The following is a 20,749-nucleotide window of genomic DNA, read 5'->3' on the forward strand; positions in this document are numbered from 1 at the left end:
CGCTGGTTAGGAAGGAGTGAGGGTAAAGAAAGCTATGAATTTTCGTAGTCAAGGGACTGAGTAAATTTAAGTTTCATGTTCGCTTTTCACCTTTTGACTTCCATGTAATTGACAAGTTCAACCTGCGTACGTATCTCGCCGATAATGTAAGGTGAGAAAAAAAAAGAACCTATTTTTGTCATGAGTTGGTTACAATTTTTTTATTCGTTACAATTTGTAACCGTTAAATGTTCACAGCGTCTGATAAAACTATTCTCGGACCGAAGCGAAGGCCAGACGCATTTTTAAGTTCAATAACAGTTTCATAAAAGAATAGCGAAGAAACTTCCCAGCTTTTCCTGAAAGCTTACCTGGCCGGTTTGACAGCGAGCCGGAATAACTAACAAATGCAATTTCCAAAAGCGGCAAAATTTGTTAAACATCGCATCAAGGAATATTTACCCCCTTAAAATAAAAAAAAATAAAAAATGGCGAGGGAAGAAAGCGCTTTCGGTGGGTAGGTCACAAAAGTTGTAAGTTGTATTAAGTTTCATTGCCCCGACCGGCGGGGGAGGGTAGCGGGGTATTCTTCGTCACGACCCACATATACATGTATTTTATTAGACGTTAACACAACTATAACTCCGTTATATCTATGAAATAAAATTCTGGGATAATAATGTGGAATTAGATAACAAATGCGATACGTGGGAAAAAAAATTACCCGCCGGAGGTGCCGTGTCACCGGTGACTATGGACCACTACATACTGTTTCAGCGTTTTAATACCCGAGCTGAGGTCTCACCCAAACTGACTTTAAAACGATTTTTTAATATTACTTCGTTTTTTCTTTAACAAGACGTATATTAACATGATGAAGGAGATATATTTTTTCCAGAAAAGGCGATTAACCACCTGCGAACGATCGTACTCGTCCGAGAATAGGCCGCTCAACGTCCACAGTATTTTTCAAAATTACCGAGAAACCTCAGGCGTTCAATCAGCCAATCTTTAGGACGTGTTTAGGTATTAAAGGAAGGAACTATATACTAGAACATTCTCAGCTTTCTGAGGTAAGTTGTTATGATAAATGCAAAACTAAGTGTCCGAGAATACGCACATGTACTCATATTTCCTTGAATGTGAGAACATTTTAAAAACAGTATTCCAGTGATCGATTTCTTCACCCTCACTTCTTCCTAACCACCGATCAGACATGTTCTATCCCAGTTGCAGGCTTGTATTTTCTAATCAGCTCATCTGTTGCATTTTCCGCAACATCGAAAAAGCTAAATGCTCTTATATTAAAATTGGCGCCAAAAAGAGACGCACTCTTCAGTAAATTTATTTCTTTGAGTCATTCCGCAAGTATCGTATTTCGCATAATTATGCCATGCCGCGGGTCATGCCACATGCCATTCCGCAAACTCATGCCGCGTTTTACCCTCACCGTGAACAATTTGCTGTTGCATTTTCCGCAACATCGAAAAAGCTAAATGCTCTTATATTAAAATTGGCGCCAAAAAGAGACGCACTCTTCAGTAAATTTATTTCTTTGAGTCATTCCGCAAGTATCGTATTTCGCATAATTATGCCATGCCGCGGGTCATGCCAAATGCCATTCCGCAAACTCATGCCGCGTTTTACCCTCACCGCTCTCTCCCTACTAGAGCTGCGTTCTTGCATACTTATTTATCGGGCAAAAGAAACTGTGTTTAATCGGTGGAGGTACTGTCCATAACTGATACCTTCAACTCAGAAACTTTGAAAAATTGTTCGAGCTGCGTAGGTATGAGGTATTGACGCAGGAACCGGTCATTGTGGTTGAGCAGCCTGTCATTGAGCTCTTGAATAAGATGATCAACAAGGGGCAAGTAGAGGGCTCTGTACCAGTACTGCTGTGGTGAAACGGCAGGTACGTTGGCTCGGTTAAGGTGGATTGCAGATATCTTTGGCACGCCGGGCTCGATTTCACAACCTGCTGCAAACTCCTTTGCACGCTCAAACAGTTCACTCCAAACCGTTTGGTCATTTCTCCCCTCCCTAAATACACTGATGACTACCTTTGACTCCTTGGCTGCCTAAATGAGGTTAATAGATTGACCTTGGAGCATGGTGGATAGTGCGACTGTATTTGAAAGGATATGCTCTGTTGCACATAGTGCAATTGAAAAGTCGAACTGCAGGATGGAGCTCGCGTACCCTCTCGCTTTATTGTCTCCATCCTCTACAAGGCTCTCTAATGTCTGTACTACCACTGGAAAGGCTGCACTGAAGGCTGATACAAGGAGTCAGCCCTGCTTGCCCATCGTGTCTCAGACAGGCCTAGCAACTTGGAGCGCCGTTCCATCTCAACCCTTACAGCCGCGTCTCCAGACAAACACTCTTGAACGCTAACAGTCTCTTTGCAGACTAATGAAACGCAAAAGCTATCTGCTGTAGGGTTCCGAGAATGTTTCTCACTAAGGGCTCCTAATTATTAACAAGCATGTTCAATTGCCAAGTTCAAGGAGTGAGCCTTACAATGGAGATAAACTGCGTCTGGTACGCAATGCCTGATAATTGCTTGGATACCTCTGTGAATCCCTGCCGTGTTTGCCGCCCCACCATGACCCTGTGCGCGCATGTGGTCAATATCCAGGCCATGTCCCTGCTGGGTCTCTAGAAACCTCTCGGCTTCCGCCTGTCCTGTGGTACTGTCAGCTTGTACAAACCCAAGGAACTCCTTCCGTACCTGCACTTTTTTGTTATCCTCTCGTGTGTGCACAAAACGAACGCAAATAGATATTTCCTCCAGGTGTATGCGAAATACCACGCTTTATTTAGTTCGCTTGCTGATTGACCAATTAAAGTCATTGATAAGCGTTTTTTAATTGATCAGCTTATGTCCGTTCTACTTTCTTTCTAACAAGTACAGGCGCAAGGCTGTCAAAGCCGCCGAGAGTCAACTAAATTTTCGTGCACAAAACTATTTCAAATTTCTATAGTAACATTCTTTCCTTTGTTATCCTTTCAGCGTTTTTAAATATATGATATTAAAAGCCATTATTTTATTTTTCAAAATAAAACGCTGATATAGCAAAAGAAAATATGGTATTCCGTCTATTAAAAAAAAAACTAATTACAAAAATTCTTATTAAGCCCATGCTTATATTAATCAATGGCTTAAAGGCTGGCTACGCCCCTGCCTTATGTCATTCTTTGTAAACATACATACTTCCCTAGGTATTTTTCCTTGCTAATACGTTGCTTTTGGCATTGCAAAGGTTCAGGTCTAACTTCACCTTCACCAATTTGAGGGCTACTAGTTATTCAGTTGAAGTGCTGTCACGTGTTACCCTCTGTTAATAAAGTTGATTGATTTATTGATTGATTGATTGATTGATTGATTGATTGATTGATTGATAAGTTTGACATCGGTACTCAATTCAATTCATCTGGCTGTATTTCGATCGTCTAACACGTTCTATCGGCTTCAGATACGTGTGCAGGTCGTCTTTTGGAAAAACGTCGATCTTTTCGTGACTCGAACTGTCAATAAATAACATTTTTCCCTTAAATTCTGCTCACCCAAAGATTTGTATTTGCTCTGAATTCGGTTCGACGTTTGATTCAACGACTGAACAGAAGGTAATTCGGGTCGACCAAAATTGTAATTTAGCTCATCTCATGTAACGTTCGACGTTTCAGATCCGGGCCTAATTTTTTTTCTTTTTCTCAAAATTCATGCTCTTTTGTAAATTGGTCTTGTTCATACTTTTATTCAGACATCAGTTTTGAAATGGAACTATTGTGCTCCGTTTTCGGTTTTGGTTCACACTATGAAAGGAGGGTAACCCTCCTATAACGGTCATAAGATAGCCCTCCTTTACATGTGTAGGGTTATCCCTAGGGCTGTCTGCCAACAAAGTCGCGGAAACCTGAAGCCATCGCTTCGAAATCGACGCCGCTGAATTCACACTTCGTCTTTTACTCTTTGATACATTTGAGAAACAGTTCAACGGTTTCGGGTGTTCATGGCAATTTTCGACGAAGAACTTGGTTGGTCGATTGGCCGCTTTTCTTTTACCTTTCGATTTACTGCATGGCTGATCAAGTACGGCTCCGTCTCTCGAGCCTTCGTTTTTAATTTGGTCAAGAGCAATCACATCATCAGGGAATGATATTTTCCAGTCGCCAAGCTGTTGCCCTCGTTCCGGCTTGAATTCGCCGCTCTGTCAACATAGCTCACCGAAATATTTCTCCAGGTTTATAACCGTGCGAAGCCATGTAACAGTAATCTGATCGCTCTAAATTTGACCCTTCTAGGAGAGTAACCCTACCTTAAGCGTTCATACGGCTTAAATAAACAAAAAGTTGACCCTCCCAGAAGGGTAACCTGAGCAAACAGAGAGGGTTCCCTCCTCCTAGGGTAACCCTACCTCGCATGTAAACGAAACCGGAAAAAACATTGGGAGCCCTCCTAGAAGGGTAACCATGCTAGGAGGGTTACCCTCCCTCCATGAGAACAGGCCCTAAAATGGCATCTTTCGGTTTAAAAGGGATGTTGTTCCACAAATAACCTGACAAAAATGACTCTTTTGATGACAACTTTTCCTCTCTATTGTAGAAAAAAAAAAAAATAGCCTTTCCTAATACGTTTACATCACCCAAAGGTCTACTCAGTCAAACCTTTTATTCTAGTTACAGGACAAATTTAAATCAAAACGGAACAAGAGTGACGTTTTTAAAAATCGTTGGACGGCAAAAGCAACTTAGTTAAATTCTTAATTGTACGAAGGCGAAAACTGCCTTTCAAAATGATATTCGTATAACGTTTTATCAGTTTCCCGCAGAACTTTAATTTTCTTCAGCATTGGCACCTTCGTTACTGGTTTCTCAGTTAGGGGTTGAGTGTACTTTCCCGGCTTTCTCCCAAATCTTTTCGTCTACCTTGCCTTTTTTGTTGATAACTTACTTGCACAGGGTTTTTACCATACAATTCAATGATAGCAAACATTTTGCGAAACATATTTCTTGGAGTTGGCTACCCGTGATCAGTTTCAGGCTTTAGTGCTTGCGTACCAATCTGAAAACGACACACCATAGCATCGTATTTTATTGTAAGCATTTGCCTTACACATGAAGCTTATTTCCAACTTAAAGAACATTTCTAATTAGCTACATCTGAATCAATCAGCAAAAGGTAATCCATGACCTGTGCATTTCGACAAGCGGATACGACCATAAAATAGAGTAATGCATTTGAAAATTTGGCTAGCGCACTGTTGATAAGTTGTAGAGACTTCGGATTTGTGGAATGGACAATATTACAGTCCATTATCTGAGATGACCACGTCAAGCTGAAAGATTTTTTCTACAAAAGCCAATGTCCTAGGCATTAAAACAAATAGCTTCGTATTGTGTAAGTTTTATTCTATTTTATCAGCTGCTATTCCTTGCTCTTCATTGTTCCTTTTATGTTCTTGGACATGTGGACGGGTTCCACCGGCTTGCAGAAAGAATTAACGAAAACAAAGTTCGCTTCAATATGTCCAACATATCGTTTCCGTTTATTTTGGTTCTGTTGTGCTTGTGTTGTTTGCTGATGCCCATAGCTGGAGAGTTTGAGGAGAGGTGGGTTAGAATGTAGGCGTTTAATTATCCGGCACTGTATATAGTAACTCGAGTATTGTTAATCACTCGTACAATTGCAGAACGAATGAAGCTCATCAGTCCGGAAACTTAGTGTAGATTGTTGCCATCTCAAATTTTATGAGTTTTTTATGTTCTGAATAATCTTGTATTATCGAAATGCTGTATGTACGCAGTCGCGCGGCATGTTTAAGTCGTAAATCCATAGAATGTGATGGAATTGAATTAAAAAACGGCTGTGGTTCCCTCCTTTCCTTTTTGAGTTACAGGAAGGAAAGAAACCCATTTAAGGTTACTTATAGGGAAGGAAGGTCGAATTTTTCTCAAATAAATTTTTTTAGATAATTGTTGAAACAAGAAAGGAATGCAAAGTTTCGTGAAAACAGCCGTTAGAAATCTTAAAAAGAATGCGAGCTATCTGAAAAAAAAAAGTTTTGTAGGAAAAGCGGTGAGCGAGTGAAGGTGTCATAATCCAATTTATGCGGGACTGTGTTGAGATATTACGCGGCAAAATTTACCCGCGATCTCGAATTACCGGCAAATTTGCATATTTTTGACTACATCGTGTTCATCGCATGTCACGGCGTTGTATGTAAAATTTTACTGTGAAACAGCGTTCCATTTTGGATTCAGCATTGCGTAAAAGGTTGTTATGAAGAAAGCGAAACTAGAAAAGTCGCCTTGGGTGACAGTTAAGAAAAAACCGGGCCCAAAGAAGGTCGAAAAATCATTTGACGAAGCCAAAAAAACTTCAGCTGGCGGAGAGCGACTAGGGTTCTTGGTACAACCAGTCAGATTTTCTATAACTGCCTCGGCACCAGAGAAATTCGAGGACGATAAATCGGATAGTGGAGAGTCGGAGTCCAAAATCGAAGATGCCGGCGACAATCCAGCCACTTTCGCCGTTGTTGACCGGCTGAAATTAAGCAGCGAACCTCAGCGCGAAGCCTCGTGTACTGAAAGCGGTGAGAAGTGCGTGCTTCGTGTCTCCTTCGCTGGGGCTGCCAGTTTCATGTTCTGCGTCTATCTGCCGTTTTCATCTTTGTTTTGGTTTCGCCGGTGGCTCTCTCGCGCCAGACTTAACTTTTCCCATAGAGAAATCGCTTTACAATATTACAGTAATACTAAATGCTTACAGAACTCCCCAGGGAATGCTTCTTTGTGTTTGATTGGCCGGCGGCGTGAGCGCGTTGACAAGTATTTTAATGAGGTGCGAAAACTCGGAAAATGTTTCAAGACCGAAAACACTGCTTTTGTTCTTGCGCGAATTCCCCATCTTTAAATGAATTAATAGGGTATGTAGATTTGCCAGATTTCAACGAAATTTGGCCAGAATAGTCATCAGATATTAATGCATCAAAGTGTGTCAGGCTTTTGCGAAATTCAAAATATTTTTCCCGTGACGTATTAACATCTGACGGGACTACAAAAATTTTCTATTGTCCATCTTTAGGATGGGTTTTCTCACAAACCAATAGGAATAAAGAAAAAGCCTGACATACTTTGTTAGCCTATTATCTCCTGATTGATATTGTGCAGTCTGTTTGGTTGTGCGCCTTTGCGTGAGAGTGGGTAATTCAGTTAAGTACACGTGGCTAGTATTGAGTTTGCAGGCCTCTGAGCGCTTATAATTATGTATCCAACAAAATAAAAAAACAGTGATATTTTCGCAAACTTCAATTTATCAGCTCTACAGTGATATATAGTTTTCCGTGGTTTTATCGAAAGCAGCGCGCGTACGCTAGATTTCTCTGCAGGCACTCGCGAAACATGGAAGTAACCTTAAGTGCTGCTGTCCTCTGGGCTGTGGTTAAAGATGAGTATTTTCCTTGATCAGGTTATTAACCAATGCACAAAAATGCTAACATTCAATAACTCGCCAAGACACACCAGGACAAATCCTACCGGTAAACTCCTGTTTTTACCTGACTTTACATTCATGGCGACTTTTTCAAACTATATTTTAGTCGGCGCAGTAGGCTTACCTCGCCGGTCTTAGTTTGAGAGAAAACCTAAGGTATTTGGAGAAATTCTCGCAAGCTTCACCGGAAACTTCGCTTTCCACCATTTTTGTAATGTCTATTCGACGCACGCGAAGAGTAATGACAAATGCACAAAATTCAATATCCACCAATCAGCATTTTGCATCGAGTTTCTCGATGCAGATATTCAAATTCCTGAGACATTACTGCAAGCTTTCCTTCTTCCCTCCCCTCCTCTCCCCTAGAGCTTGCACGCAGGCTGTAAAATGGATATGGGGTCTTGTCAGTGTCTGGTCAGTTGATGTTTGGTTTACGAAGATGATGAACATCACAGAACTTCATGCTGTAGACATCTTCCTCTGGCAGGTGCAATTGGTGGTTGAAACAGTTCTCAGCAATGAAGTAAAGTATTCATCCGGTGATTTATAATGGTAATTGAACTGAGTGGAGTGGAATTTGCTCTGAAATCATACGCGTGATTTCAAAATCGAACAAGCGCGCAGCGCGAGTTTGATTTGAACCCACAAGTATGATTTCAGACCAAAATTGCACGACGCAAAGTTCAATTACCACTTTATTACACCTATTTTGAATTCACAAAGTTTTATTGTCAATATTAACCCTTTCGTTGGCAGTTTCCTGGGGAACAATTTGTTTCCCCCAAACCCAGTTTATAAATCTGGCTGTAAGTCCTCAGCATTAAATGTTACCCCCCCCCCCCCCATAAACTATACATCATTTTACTCAGGATAAAATATCCTTTCATTTAGAATACATTTAATTGACCATTGATGCTAACATAAATATTTTGAGCTGATTAAAATTTGAATGAAAAATCTGCCTTATGTGTTGTTTGTTAGTCTCACTCTTGTAACTCACCATATCTTCACAACGGGACCATAATGATATCATTTTGATAAAGAACAATATATAAGGATTCAGAAACTTTTTATTTCATCTAAATATCATCATCACAACCAAAGTTATGGCCATTTTGTCCCTGGCGGTCGGGTTTCAAGAAATTTGAACTTCCTCAACACATAAAAAAAATCATAACAAAACTTTTGTAAAAGCCCAATGTACCGCTGGGAATGACTATTTGAAACCCTGAGCTTGTGTAAAGCAACAAAATATCACTCAAGACATTTAAATCTGGTGTTAAGACAAACAAACAGAAAAACACATGCCGTTGCTATCGCTCTCAGCGTTCGAATCCCTAGAATTGCTTGAAGGGATGTTGTTTTCCTCATAAATATCATCCACACTCGCACTCTTATGGTGGTCTGAAATATCTTCTTCACTTTCATCCGAAACATTGGAAAAAACTTCCCCAGAAACATCGCTGCGTTCACTTCGTCGAATGGAATGTACGCCGACGCCATTTTTAAATGGAATACAAATCGAAGACGCGAGTTTTTTCGCGAAGAAACGGTGTAAATCGAGCGAAGACATCCAGCGAAGAACACGACGAAGGAAAAACGTGACTGGATATCCCATAATAATCTTTAGTGACCATAAAAAGACACAGGAGGGGTCCCCACGGATACCTAAACGGGTAAGGGTAAGTAGCGGACGAATTCGTCCGTTTGCCAACGAAAGTAATATTCTTTTTTTGCTACATGTACTTCATTTCCATTTTGATGGGCTAAAGGAAGGATAAGATTTAGAGCAAAAAAATGGTACAATTTGGGAATAAATTGCACTGTTGAGAGTCAATCAGATTGCAAGGATCATCAGTGATTTCAAAATGGGTGTAATAAATAAGTTTACAACGTCGGCTGCAGGTACTCTGGTGAGTATCACATACAGAGTTCGTATGCAAGAAAGCAGCAACTCGACTATGCTTTCTAAGTAAGCAACTGAAAACGTGCTCAACTACCATGTAATTATTCGCTGCTTTTCTATACAACCTGTATCCGGCCAGTCGTAGAATATGTATGCCCAGTCTTCCATCATGCTTCTGCCACAATATTTGTCTGATGACATAGAGAGATTACAAAAGCGCGCGCTCCGTATAATGTGCCCGAATGCCTTGTGTAATCCCAACCTCATTTTGCAGAACGCAAGCGATCAGTAATCCTCTGTTTAGAGACTGATAGTACAGGATAAAAGTCACAAAATTCATAGCCTTCTGCCCTTACGAAACACCAGTACAGGCTACACGCGCAGCAGGAGGTTCCGCTTTTCAAGAAAACTTTGATCTTAGATGAGAGCAGAAGTATTTCTTAGTAATTTTCTTACATAGTTTTTAGGCCTTTTAGATGTGTATAATTTCATATTTTTCCTTTAGTTCTATGTGACCTGTTTAATAGCCAAGCCGCTTTGTTCAAATCGAAATTTCTAGACCTTAAACTTCGAAGATAAATAAAGATAAGATGAACAACATGTCAAATTTAGTTCCCTTAGCTGTCGGAAAGTGCGTAAAATACGTGCGCCAATACTCAAACAGCAACTAGCCGACTAATTTCGTGCATCGACATTTCCTCTCTTGCCGTCATCTTTCATCTCAATTTCATCCTCTATTACTTACGTGTGTGTAAACAGCTGTATCTTAAAGCACTCTGTAGAAACTCCCCTGGTATCGCGATGAAACTTTGTTCATGTAAACTCCACGAAGGGATAACAGGACGTTACGTTCTACTCGGCTCAATATTCCGTGTGGTCAGCCGAAATTAATTTTTGAATTGTAATGTCATCAAACAATAGCAGGAAATTGCACTTGAAATAAACCAAATTCTGTTAGGATCACAACTTAAGAGCGGATGTCTGTAAATATCAACCAGAGGTGTGCAATAGCGAAAAATTCAAAATTCTCAAAAAACAATTCACAACATAGCCCACGGTAACTATTGCAAGAAATACATGTTTTACTTCGATCCGATAATTATTTTTGATGTGAGGCTATGATCTTGAATTCACCGCTCCTGAACCGGGTTTTCGGTGTCTGACACCACATGTTGCGAAGACCTTGTTTTAAAAATCAAACCAGTTTCGTTCCAAACGAAAAACATCCAGTCTGATAAAGTATATAATTATAGACATCATGAATGGTATGTTACTCATCTGAAGTGAAAATTAAATATTTAGGAGATTTTTCAATATTTACAATTTTTTAAGCGATTTCTCGTCATGCCAAATTGACAAATTTGCGACGCTAAAATCATCAACTGGTACATGGCGTTGAGGATAAAGATTTACACCACGTGAAAGAACATCATTTCTTCTAATTAAATCCGCTTTCAAAACTATGGGCAACACAAAAGGAAATTTTTGAGGCCGCGAATTACAAGTAGTACTTTAGTGAAATTTGAGCTTTTCTGTCACGGCATTCCGATGCTAAAACTCAAATAAACACAACATGAAAACGTTTCAAACAACAATGGTTTATTAATTCTTGCTACAGGGCACTGGCTGTGCATGACCTATGCTTACAAGAATATTTTCCTTGGTTTTCTATCTTTTGGGGGCAATGTCAAAAGATTTTAGCGGAGTTCAAAAGCCGTACACGGGTCAGTTTACGTTGTCAACCGGTCGCAACACTAGTAAATATGGAATAAAATGAAACCAGGACTTCTTTCATTCAATCTTACTTTGAAAAAAAATGTAGCAAATAGCTAAGAGTGCTATATAATTCATACCCTTGAGCGACCACACTGGATGTTTAAGAAATATGGGACATCTATAGGAAACATCGTAACACTTAAGGCCGTTTTATACATTTGGTCACAAAGATTGTGTTACATACATTTCACCGGTAGACCGCTGACCTTGTACTTACGTACGCCCTTGTCCACGGGATAGAAATCGATGTTTCGTCCAGCTAGACCCCAAAGACTATTAATTATAGTAGTAGTAATCAGAGATTAGTGAGATGCGTTCGACCATTTGGGAAAAGAAAGTTACATTAACTGCCAGATATTTTTCACATGTTTATTTAAATTGCAAAAAAATGTTATCATTGTATAACCCAGTGTTTATTGCTGCCGCAGCGAGGGAGCCTGAAGCGACCGAGCAAGGCAGCAACTCTAATCGGCACAGAAATATACTTATGGGGCCTTGCGAGAGCTCTCTTGCAAAATGCAAAGGATTGTGGTCGCGCAAAGATCAAAGGAAAAAGGAATTGTGGTTAATTTTGTGGGCACCACAATGCAAAGCGCTGCTTTGCTTTTTCAAGTTTCGGACAGAGCAAGGGAGAGAAATGAAGGTGAGTATTTTTCGTCGTTTTGAATGCCCCTGATTTTGCGGAATGTTTCTACTTCGTTTATATTTTCTAAACTGAATCTCTTTTAATTTCAGAACGCAATATATTTGCAATTTCAGCGTCAGGGATATCCTCGAGAACCCTCGAGGTAAAAGTGAAGGCAAATTCTTGAAAGTTGTGTTGTTGATTACGTAAGCTTATCTGCGTTGATTATTTCCAACTTTGTTCATTTTTAAATACAAAACGTAGGCACTCAAGCTACGTACTTACACTATAATTTGAATACTACCTCATGCGAAAAGCAAATAATGCATACAAGGACTGTATTTGTAGAAGAATCATTCATAGCCATGTTTCAGAACTCTCGAAGCCGGCCGCGCCGAAATCGCTGAGACAGCGTATTTAATTCCAATCGTGCAATCTTCTGATTATATTTTTTTCAGCATGGCAAAACTGCATTTTAGCTCAGCTTAAGTCATGAATATGTGAATAACATACGCATTTCAAATGTTTTACTGGATGTTAGTCGTTTTCAATGACATGCTTGACATGTAAACAACATTTTATTTTCTATCAGATTGTTATTTACGCGAATCATTGTATTCACTGCAAGGTCGGTAAACTTTAGTTTTCCATTACTTCGTTTAGTGTGAATTTTCACACTTCGTTCTAAACTTGATCACTTGGTGCATGTTTATACGCCTCGTTCCAAACTTGATCTCTTGGTGTATGTTTATACGCCCCGTAAAACAAAAGTTAGATTCATTATCTTACCAAATAAACAAGTGCAACAGGAAACAACATTTCAAATGTCCGATATTTTTAGCCTTGTATGTAGCTGTTTCACAGGTTTTATGTAATCACTCTAATATAGGGCGGTTTAGAAACGCTCACTACTTAGTAACAGTAAGTATAACTCAGAAGTCTGTTCCACCGTTAAGTAAAATCACACTACAATTTATTGTATATTTAACAGTTTCAAACAAATACAATTGTAAGTTCTGTTTCCTTTGTACTTTCAACATGTCATTAAATACACATTTCCGTTGTTTTACACGTTTCTTGTCATCACTGTGTTTTTCGGTTTCAAATGAGCACCATGGGTAATTTTCAACTCTCTCAACCTCCCCTTCTTATTCTCATCATAACAGCAGTCACCTGCCTCCCCAAGGCAGCATTCACTGCCGTTCCGGTATACTAGTAATGTAATGGATATTTGGTGCGCTTGCTTGTCGGGTGTGACCTTCTCTTCACGTTTGGTTTGCTTGCTTGTCGAATTTGGGAGTGTTCTTCCTTGCTGTGTGGACTGTTATCAGGGAAGATGCATTGTTTACTTTTGAAGTTAGAGTTACTGGCATTTGGAATCTTGCGAAAGCATATCGATATGTTCATTTCCTTCGTTTGTTGCAGGAGTTGAGTTTCACGTTAATAGAGGAATAGAAGCCAAAAGATTGATAATTATATAATAAATAAATAAATAACTAAACAACTTAATAAATAAATAAACAACTAAATAAATAAATAGCTAAAATATACTAAATGAAAGAAAAAATGCATAAAAATATATTTGCTGCGTAAGCAGTACGCAACGCGAGATTATACTTTATTGAACTTGAATCTTTTGAATGAAAACTTCGAAAAAAGCATTTCCTTATTTTAAAGCGTACAACATTTACGGTAGAATTCGGCAAGGAACCGGGGAAACTTCAACGTGGCCGTTCATATGCCATTGCCTTATCACAATTTTTTCTGGTTGCGTCTAAACACGCGCAGTTGTTTTGATTTTTGATAAAGTTTTTCAAATTTCAGTCTAACGTAGCGTCCGAATACAGCCGCCTCTCATCGCTCCCGTCCCCGAGCAATCTCGTACCCAGAGTCTTCAGGCTTTTTGGTCAGCGGGGCAACGCCGGGAAGACTCTGGGGACATCGAAAAAATTCAATTTTTTTGATTGGCTGTTCCGTAACGGTTTCCATTGTTTTACCGCAGAAATCCTGCGGTGATAAAATTCGTTGTCCCCAGAGTCTTCCCGGCGTTGCCCCGCTGACTAAAAAGCCTGAAGACTCTGGGTACGAGATTGGTCCCCGAGGGGCGTTTCGCGAAACGGCCCTCGGGGGCCGGGAGCGATGAGAGGCGGCTGTATTCGCAGGCTACCATGATTGCTACTCAAGGAGAGTTAAAAGCAATGTCACTGTCTAGTTAATCTGGATAAGACCCAATTTTCAATTTATTGTTCACAAAAATTGTCTGTTGTATGATAGTTTTCATACGATCAAAAAGATAGTTCATTCATCAGTAATGGAATTTGAGCAGACAAAATATGGTTTCTTTGGCTTTAATGGGTCAAAGTAAGAACACGATCCAACAAGATCATGTTGCCTGAATATATGGTGCTATGCTCTGAATTTTTAGAGTACTTGCGAAAGCCGACAGGCACTAATATCGAGGTCATGTTGTGGATAAGTCTAGATTGCACAAATGTGGTGCTCCGATCTCCCTTCGTTTGCTTGAAACGATTAGCTGCCCAACTTGGTGGGACCGGCGCAGAATCGGTTTTGGCAGCGCCGTCTGATGCCATAAGCATCTGGATGTCTTGAGCAAATAGACCTGATCAGATGGCTGTCATCGATTTCGAAGATACCAAGGGAAATTTTACGCTGAAGTTTAGTCAGTTAGTTATGTCACTTTGTACAACTGGCTTTACAGCCAAAGGAGCGTAGCTGTGCCATCCAGGCTGTGAAACCCTGGTCCTCTTTCGGCCAAAAATTGCTCCCCCTACGCTCCACCCTTATTCCTGCTGACAATGTACTGTGGTCGACTGTCGCAGGTGTGAGTCGTACTACAGGAAATATTGGGGAAAATAGGGATGACAGCGGTGACGCAACCCCGTTTCCCTCCTCGCTGTTACCCCGCCGCCTCCCCATCAACCTCCCCATTCTTTACGTCGGGAGACTGCTACAGTGACAAAGCATACGGCCAAATAACTTCCTAACCTCCTCATTCTTTACGTCGGGAGACTGTAACAGTGACAAAAAACACGGCCAAATAACTTTTTAAAAAAAAAAATCAAGAAAAATCGTAAATGTGTGTGGATGTAATAACCAGTAATTCAGAATCAAATTGCAAGCGTTATTAAAGGTAATTCTTATTTAAGGACAGGAGTTTTGCGTTACAGTAATTCGAGACCTGCTCTGCCTACGAGAAGCTCCGCCTCAGTTTTCAGTGTTCAGTCAGCAAACCCCGTGGCCCTTAGATAGTTTTCGAAGCGGCAGTGAAAAATTACCCTTGGCATGCGCCCGCGGGGTACCCTGTGAGCAGAGGCCCTTCGATCTTCCTAGGCCTCTGCTCGCAGGGTACCCGGGGGATGAACCTTTATATAAAAATTGACGGGGGTGAGAGTAGCTTTCGGGGGTTAAAATTCGTGGTTTGGTACCTGTCAAAGGTATGGTCGGTACCTTTTAGCCAGTTTTAGGGTATTGAGCGAAAACATATAAGAGAAAGTTATTATAAATGTCAGTCAACTGTCACTTAGCGTATTCATTTTAGAGTTGGTACCATTAAGTGGGAAAATTGTACAGACCACGGCTACAAAACAAATTCTGGTACCTTTTAGTGGAACTTTTCAAAATTTATGAAGATCAACTCGTCAATTTGATATGGGAGTCCCCCTCCCCCTGGGGGCAAGTGATCTGTGCAAACTGTAACGCAATCTCTGCCGTTAAACGTATTTTTAAATCGCGGTAAAATACATATATCGTTCCTCACTGATATGATGATTTCTACAATGTACAGAAAGCTCGCTCAAAAGGTATGAATTACGTAGCACTTGTAGCTATTGTTCCATTTGTTCTAAAGGAAGATTCAATGCAAAACATTCTGGTCCGAATTCAAAACGTTGACGACGTAAACTGACCTTTGTGACTTTTATACGCTTTTGAACTCGGGGTCTACTAAAACTGCTACAATCTTTTGTGCCTGCCCCGAAATGATTAAAAACCATGGAAAGTGATATTATGAGCGCGTGGGCCAAAGCCTATAGCAAGTACCAACAAACAATTGTTGTTTGAAACGTTTTCATCTTGTGTTAATCTGAGTTCTACCATCGGAATGCCGTGACAGAAAAGCTCAAATTTCACTAAAGTACTACTTGTAATTCGCGGCCTCAAAAATTTCCTTTTGTGTTGCCCTAGTTTTGAAAGCGGATTTAATTAGAAGAAATGATGTTCTTTCACGTGGTGTAAATCTTTATCCTCAACGCCATGTACCAGTTGATGATTTTAGCGTCGCAAATTTGTCAATTTGGCATGACGAGAAATCGCTTAAAAAATTGTAAATATTGAAAAATCTCCTAAATATTTAATTTTCACTTCAGATGAGTAACATACCATTCATGATGTCTATAATTATGTACTTTATCAGACTGGATGTTTTTCGTTTGGAACGAAACTGGTTTGATTTTTAAAACAAGGTCTTCGCAACATGTGGTGTCAGACACCGAAAACCCGGTTCAGGAGCGGTGAATTCAAGATCATAGCCTCACATCAAAAATAATTATCGGATCGAAGTAAAACATGTATTTCTTGCAATAGTTTACCGTGGGCTATGTTGTGAATTGTTTTGAGAATTTTGAATTTTTCGCTATTGCACACCTCTGGTTGATATTTACAGACATCCGCTCTTAAATTGGCATGGCTAGTACTTTCTGCCTATACCTTCGATTCGAATGCTAGAAAGAAAAGAAGAGCTTTTAAAATGCAGTTTGACTTTTCAGAAGGTCAAGATTTTGGGGATCGAAGCGTTCAAACGTGCGTCTATCCACAATGAGTCATTTTCAGCCTCACGCTTTTCGGTAATACAAGTTTGTTGAAAAGTAAAGTTGGCTTACGATGTTGAGCCTTAGCTTCCCAGAAGGAGTGGGAGATCCAACCACTTTCGAGCAACCAAAATATCATGGGGAAGACATTATCATAAGATCATATTACAGTCCTACTTCTCCTTGCCAACACGTCTCTTATATGGACACCTCTGTTACAGAAAGTTTTCCGGCTTTGTCACGGCGAAATCTTCACAAATTCCCAATTAAATTACCTCTATAATAGGGATTTCCTCCATTATGGATAACGGACGCTAAATGAGGACCCAAGTGAGCAAATCTCATAGCCTCCTTAAAACGGACCCTAAATCCATAACAATAGAGAGAGGCCAAAAGTGAAGTTATAAAGGTTTTAGGGGAACTCCTTGTTACCAACCTTCTAGCTACAAATGGTGAATCCAAATCGACTAAGAAGCCATGTTATCGCACCCTCACTTATTTTTTAAAGAGATTAACCAATGCTGCTCAGTAGAAGATCACAAACCCCTTTCATTTGTTATAATGAAATTCATTTACTGCATGTCCACTACAGTTGAAAATATTGAAAGATTTTTTTTGTTCATGAATTTGTACTGTACATTCTCTCCATTCTTGAATATAAATATTGTGCTCTGTCAGAAATACATAAGACTTTTTATGTACTTTTTGTTAAACCTGTTACCACTTGTTGAGGTAAGGTGGAAGGTTTGTTAGGTGGCCCATTCATTCAACTTTTTAAAAATTTAAACATGAATTAGTAACAGTGTGGATGAGATAATGTGCAATAAGAACTACAACCATGTTATCATTTTAATAATAACAATATTCACATGCACATTAAAATGTGTATTGAATAATAATGGTGAAGTCTAAACCAGTGTAGCCTTGAAGTACACTAATGCGAGGGTCCAGGGCGAAAATATTTAAGAAAAGCACCTCAAAATATTATTTTCTGATTCTCAATACCTTTTCTCGTGCCTTTAAAAGGGATATTTTGTGAAGGAGAACACAATTTGATCTCTTCCATTTCTTTGCACAAAATAGTGTATGGCACCCGGCACAAAATAGTGCTATGCTCAGGCACTGGGTACCAAAATATGTAATAATCGGTACACATTTAATAAACCGGACACAGATTTCATCATGTACAGGCATGTGTTCTTCGTGATTACTGCTTCATCTAGCTTTTTACCTTTGTGCTAAATGCTATGCTATACTGAAAAGGCGACGCGAATGAAGACGATAGGGAAAGATCAGGGTGGATTGTTGCAAAAACCTGTACTGTGTTAGGTAAAATGTACTGGAATAAACGAAAAACACGTGAGCACAGGTAAACAGTGGCTCTTTCGGTGCCAGAAAACAAGGTCCCGACCTTGTTCTCGGCCAAAGCCATCGTGACCGAATTCTTTCGCGGACTCAGGACTTGTTACTGAAGGGTGCGTTCACATTAGTTGCCAGCAAGAATCATACTCGGGCAGGGAACATTAAAGAAATGGATAGCTAGAGCACATAGCCTAACTTGCATCAGGCATTAAAGATAAACAAGGCAATTATTGACGACAACATATAGACACCTGGGGCCATATTCACGAGTCCCTCTGAAGTTGAGGTGAATCCTCGTTAGTAATGGTCTATTATTAAAAAAGGACAGTTATGATGGATCGTAACTTAGGAGAGCCTCGTGTATTGGGACCCAGAATTTAACTGTTAATCTTTTATATTTTAATCCAGACACCAGCCCGAACAGAAACTGTCAATTTACTTTGGTGATCGAAAACACTGTGAATAGTTACTCTTAATTGTGACCGAGATTCCTTTTATTTAAATACAAAAATCGTCCTTTTTCTGTTCCTTACCCTGCGCCAGATGCCTCATCATAGTTTTTTCCTTTATTTCTTTCTTCCTTAAATGCATATGCAAAATCATGATAATTTTGATTTTGGCACAAGACACAATAATGAGTCCAGTATTTGGTCAATTTGTGTGAAATTTGCACAACCAAAAGATCTTGGAAAGATCTATAAATTGAAGGCATAAAATCATGCCCCTCTCCTATATGAGACTTGATTTACCACCCCTCAAACTTTTGGATTTTTTTTCTTTGCACGTTAAGGGCCCGGTTGATATCTTACACAAGCAATGCACTGAGAGCTGTACATTAAGCTATAGTTTAGGGGGATACCCAGTATGTACATCGAATAGGAAAATTTTCAAAGTTTTTCTTCTTTCTTTTTGGATTTTTCTCACTCTAATATGTGACCTCTTCCATCTCTGTTGGTGTGATTTATAGCACACCCCAGAAAATACCTTTTTAATGGTATATCACATGTGGTCTTCCAGTTCATAGTTAGCGATTTAGAAAATTCGGCATTTCCCTTGGGCAGGAAAGGGTTAAATTGTGGATTCTTCTTTCTTCGACGACAAGAAGAAGAAAACAAGCCTAATCTTGTGTCGGACGGAACAATTAAGGCCTCTCTTGGCTTTTTGGAACGTCTGAATGCTGTACGTTATGCAAATACACTCTGTTTTATTTTTATAAGAACCTTATTTACAAGAACGTCGAGGCTAAGATTAACCAAAATTGAACAACATATTAAGAACATTCCTCAGGCTGAGAGTCGATTAAGAACGTTTTTATTTTGCTAATCTGTATATAAAATCAAGGTAACAAATGGAAATTAACCAAAAATACTTAAGGGCATGTTTTGTATGACACTAACAATGGTGACGCACATCTCAGTTTGTCATAATCAGCAGTTCTTGATACCATATCTCTACAGGCAATGCACTTTGATAGGTTTCCTGGTCACTTCCTCATTGATTTACTGAAATACATGTAGTGTATACCATGTAATTTAAGAACATCTTAAGAACGTTTTCAGCCTCAAATCGCGATAAATAAAATGAACGTTCAGCCTCAGCTCCAAAATTAGACGTTCTTATATTAAAAAAACAGACTGTATGTCAGTTTTGTTGCTGTTTCACAGCACAGCAATATATGTTAAATTTTTGAAAGCAAAGGCCAGATCTATGCATCATTAAAAATAACATAATAAGTTGAAAGAAAGCGTTATCGAGAGTTGTTGTATCTAAAAACTCTCAATGTTGATATTATTTTGAATTTCACAGGTTCCCTTCTTGCCTCCATCTTCTCTCCCTTCGGAAGTCCTTATGGGATTACTATTGATATTTTACAACAGAAGGGTTCCACTTACAGTTCCCACAGATTGGTATTGTTATCAAAGACACCCTGGGATAGCTCTATCAACTGGTTGCTTGTCAAGTTCCTAACAAAAAAATAACCATAACGTAGTGTTATATTAAACGTAAACTTCAAAAGGTTTTTAATCATTAGATGAAGCACGCGAATGTTATTGTTCAAATATATTTGTTTTCTTGGAGTATTGGCAATCTCGTTGGATGACCAGCTCTGATTGTAAGTGCCAATGTACGGAGTAACATTTCTGCATTACCACGACTAGCATGCAGCATAGTAATTATATTATTGACTTTGCTCCGACTTAATGAACGTGAGCAATAAAGCCTTTCTAGTCCGTAAGGGGGGGGGGGGGGGGGGGGATCGAACCGAGGTGACTTTCAACCTGCATTACTAACTTTGTTAATATTTGAGCAAACGCCATGAAAACTTCCTGCCGACTTTTTCATAAATTTCTTCAAGGAAGAATTTGGTGTGGTCAGTTAGTGTTCATTGACTTTACATTGACATAACCATGACACCCAGTTTTTATTAAACAGTTTTTTATTTTGGTCTCTTGCAGACAAAAGAAATCATTATATATATCAGCCGTCATCATTATACCAGCAATACAGTACGAATACTTCTAGAAGTCTTAAGATGAACATTTTCAAGAAATTCCTTGATGTAATCGACATCAACCTAAAAGATGTCAAGAAATCCACGAGTTTAAGACTTCTGTCAGAGTTGTGAACGAAAACAGTAATTTTATGACGTTATAGGACGAAAACAAGCTTCGCACAAAAACGAAGCCGTGCCTCGTGCACGTCTATGGGAGGGAAAGACGCTGTCGCGTCTTATATAATGTTTTCAGCATCATCAGGCTTTTGGAGCTCCCTCAGCGGGT

At 39.5% G+C, this 20,749-nt stretch overlaps 1 protein-coding gene and 1 long non-coding RNA gene across 2 annotated transcripts in view; one reads left to right on the forward strand and one right to left on the reverse strand.

Moving 5' to 3' along the window:
• LOC146463384 (uncharacterized) overlaps positions 1 to 20,749 on the reverse strand; it is a 432,669-nt gene that overhangs the window by 163,598 nt on the left and 248,322 nt on the right. The window lies entirely within an intron of this gene.
• LOC146463388 (uncharacterized) lies at positions 11,576 to 12,847 on the forward strand. Its single transcript, XR_014856926.1, has 2 exons — positions 11,576 to 11,799; positions 11,892 to 12,847. It is a non-coding gene; the product is annotated as an uncharacterized LOC146463388 (long non-coding RNA).

Source organism: Pavona decussata, unplaced genomic scaffold (genome assembly GCF_977016875.1).
Source record: "Pavona decussata unplaced genomic scaffold, jaPavDecu1.1 SCAFFOLD_178, whole genome shotgun sequence".
NCBI lineage: Eukaryota > Metazoa > Cnidaria > Anthozoa > Scleractinia > Agariciidae > Pavona > Pavona decussata.